Genomic DNA, 4174 nt, shown 5'->3' on the forward strand with positions numbered 1-4174 from the left:
AAGAATCCAGTTAAACATTGACTTGGGTCTGCTACTTTCGGAAAGACTCAGTAGTAGAAACGAAACCACTGTTGATCATTACACAAATCTCTAACATCAGGAAGCCATTCACAGGGGTGGAGAGCAGAGGTTTAAAGAAGTCTTAAACTTGACCCTTTCATTGCACATACCTTTCAATACCGTCGTTAAGAGCTACCAACTGAGAATAGCTAAATCATCTTCAGAAACGAGAGGATGCATGCTAAGCATTATTTGGTAACCTTTAGTTTTAACTGAAGAATTTGTTTTCCAAATAGGAAAGGTAACAGTAGAGTGGCTAAAATAATTTTATTTTTCTTTCAATGACTTCAACTGCCTTTGATTAATATATTACAGGAGGGCAGGTAGACAGTAGAATTTCTTTCCTGGGGACAAGGGGACAAACTTTTTCTTCTTCTTTTTTTGAAGTATATACAGTTGAGATACAATTTTATATTAGTTTCAGGTGGACAACACAGTGATTTCACAATTCTGTACATTACACTATGCTCATCATCATAAGAGTAGTTACCATCTGTCACCATACAAGGTTATTACAATATTATTGACGATACACACTCTGCTGTACTTTTCATCTCTGTGACTTACTTTTTTTTTTAAATTTTTTATACAATTTATTGTCAAATTGGTTTCCATACAACACCCAGTGCTCATCCGAACAGGTGCCCTCCTCAATGCCCATCATCCACTTTCCCCTCTCCCCCACCCCCCTTCAACCCTCAGTTCGTTCTCAATATTTAAGAGTCTCTTATGGTTTGCCTCCTTCCCTCTCTGTAACTTCTTTTTCCCCCTTCCCCTGCCCCCTGGTCTGCTGTTAAGTTTCTCAGGATCCACATAAGAGTGAAAACATATGGTATCTGTCCATGACTTACTTTATATCTGGAAGTTTGTACCTCTTAATCCCCTTCACCTATTTCTCTCATTCCTCCAGCAAACACCAGTTTGTTCTCTGCATTTATGTTCTATTTTTGTTTGTTCATTTGTTAATTTGTTCTGTTTTTTAGGTCCCCCATATAAGTGAAATCATAGGGCATTTGTCTTTCTCTCTGACTTATCTCACTTAGCGTAATAACTCTAGCCCCATCCATGTTGTTGCAAATGGCAAGATCTTTTTTTAAATGTTTGTTTATTTTTGAGAGAGAGTGTGAGTGGGGGAGGGGCAGAGAGAGAGGGAGACAAAGAATGGAAGCAGACTCCAGGCTCTGAGCTGTCAGCACGGAGCCTGATGCGGGCTTGAACTCATGAACCGTGAAATCATGACCTGAGCCAAAGTTGGACGCTTAACTGAGTCACCAAGGTGCCCCAAGATCTTAAATCTTATTCTTTTTTATGCCTAAGTAATATTCCAGTGTGTGTGTGTGTGTGTGTGTGTGTGTGTGTGTGCCCTGCATCTTCTTTATCCATCCAAGTGATGGACACTTGGGCTGCTCCTATATCTTGGCTTGTAAATAATGCTGCAATACGCATAGGGTGCAGGTATCTTTCCAAATTAGTGTTTTCTCTTTCTTTGAGTAAATACCCAGGGATAAACTTCTTGAATAAATGGTTCAAATAAACCCTAAGTTCTCAAAGACAGCTTATTTTAATTTTTTTTATGTTTGTTTATTTATTTTGAAAGTGGGGGAGGGGCAGAGAAAGAGGGAGAGAGAGAGAATCCCAAGCAGGCTCTGCAGTGTCAGCACAGAGATGGACGTGGGGCTCAATCCCACGAACCGTGAGATCATGACCTGAGCTGAGAATAAGAGTCTGGTGGTTAGCCGACTGAGCCACCCAGGCACCCCTCAAAGATAGCTTGTTGACAATGTTTTAAAAATGGGCAAAAAAGACTGGAAGAAAATGTGCTGAAAGGTCAAGTAGTAATTTTTGAATGGTGGAATTATGTGGGTGATTTTGATTTTATTTTTCAAATTTAGAAACAAAACTGAATTTCAAGGTTTAATTGCTCATGATCACAGATTTCTTAGGTTTTCATTATTTCCCTATTGAGAAGTTTAGAGAAATATATTTTTTATTTGTTTACTTTTGCAAAATCTATTTGCTAAGGGGCTCCCTTGGATTTAGAGGATCTCACTAGCCAAGAGAGTTCATCTAAAGAGATAATCAAGCTTAACTTTTTCCTACTTATCCCCTTTGCTTTTTACACACAATTTTCTCTGTGGCAGAAAGACTTGTGAGAAAGAATCATGTATTAACAGTACCTGCAAGCAAATTTACCTCTGGCAACTGGAGACTAGTTTAATTACCAATATTGAAATACTTGAATCAGCTTTCTCTCTGGATACAGTCAGTTTAAGTATTTTTAAGGGAAGGAGAAGGACGGTGAATGAATGGATAACGAGAAATCATGCTGGAAATGGTGGACTTTATGGACCGGTGAGAAGGGTACTGTCCTCAACTTTAGCCTCATTATTATTTAATTTCAAGAGACTATATCCGTGGAGAATATGAGACTTTGTGAAGGAAGTTGGATATTTGTTGAGGAAATGAGATCGAAGAAGTGGATTTATACCGTGTTCGTTTCTCTTTTTATTACTGGCCACTCTCAAGCTTTGTAACTTGCAGGGATTACTTACCCATTCTGTGCCTCAATTTCCTCATTTGTAAGATGGGGTTAATAATACTTCATGAAGAATTTATCAATTGATTCCATGTGGAGCCCTAAGAATAATATCTGACATAACATTAAGCTCTCAATTAACATTAGCCAGTATTCTCCTCCTCATGAGAAAGTATTGCAACACATCTACACGTGATAGGAGAGTCCTCACTACTATTGGCATCCATTAAAATAGACATATTCCTGTCTAAAGGAGTTTACACCTAAGTATAAAAGAGACTAATGAGGAAAGTGTACATTACTTGGGCCCCTGGGAAAACAGTGGTGCTTAAGGACTATCATTAAAAAAATGTTCATAGGCTGAAAGGAGTTTTATAAGAATGATGTGAAAAATAATTTCACTAAAAGAGGAAAACCAGAATTTAATCTCACCTATGGGGTTATATGTAAGATGTAATTTCTTAACCGTAAGACTGGAAAACACTGAAAGGTTCTCACCCACCAAAACGTGGACTCCGAGACTATCAGTGACGTGTAGAATGATCCCTCCCCAGTTCTAGCCGGTTATGAATATGCATTACTGTGTGTAAAGGTGATAACATGATGCTATTTGTAATAGAATGGTGAATATGAAATGAGAACATAAGTTTATCAGTCTCTTAAAAAATTTTGTTTAAGTTTATTCATTTTGAGAGAGACAGAGAGAGCGAGCTGGGGAGAGGCAGAGAGAGAGAGGGAGAGAGAGAATCCCAAGCAGGCTCCGCACTGTCAGCGTGGAGCCTGTTGCAGGGCTCGAACTCAGGAGACAGTGAGATCATCACCTGAGCTGAAACCAAGAGTCGGATGCTTAACAGACTCAGCCACCCAGGTGCCCCACCACGTGTGCTACACTTGCAAGTGAGGGATTGAAGCCCCCAACTTGGAGCAGCACCATAGGCAACCAGTACACGGAGCTCCCAAGTGATACCCGTGCCGCAGAAGCTCAGAGTGCTTGGACCTTTCTTTGAATGCCTTCCATCAAGACACTCCCTTCTTCAAGACAAGGAATGAGCCAAGCACCTATTAGCCCTATTCTTAACCTTCCTCCTCAGCCTTTACATCCAAAGGAAGGAGATAAAGCTACAAAGCTACTTTTCACAGCCAGAAATCTCTGCTTTTGTTCTTGCTTTACACCTAACTGGCCTTGTGCAAAGCTTAAGGAATCTTGTGCAGTGAATTTAAATTCCACAGAAACTCAATATACACTCATTGGAGATATGTGGATTTTCCTGCTCTCTAATAGTAGAAAGTTTTACATTTGAATGACAGAGGGCTTTATGTAGAAGCTTGGGATCAGAGAGTGGGTGAGGTGATCTCTACATTTCCTTACAGCTAGATCTACTCTATAATATCTAATCAGAGCTGGCAAGACCACAGCTATTTTTTTTTTCTTGTGTGAAGACTTTTCCTAGCTGGATTTATAGGATCGTGATTTGATAACTCTTGTCTTAGTTTTGATGGACTTCCCAAGGGTCATTCCCACTCTCTTGACCCTCCACCTTGATTAGATGGCTCTTGGAGATAAGGAGACTGGGCCAA

The sequence above is a fragment of the Prionailurus bengalensis genome, chromosome B3 (genome assembly GCF_016509475.1).
Source record: "Prionailurus bengalensis isolate Pbe53 chromosome B3, Fcat_Pben_1.1_paternal_pri, whole genome shotgun sequence".
Taxonomy (NCBI): domain Eukaryota; kingdom Metazoa; phylum Chordata; class Mammalia; order Carnivora; family Felidae; genus Prionailurus; species Prionailurus bengalensis.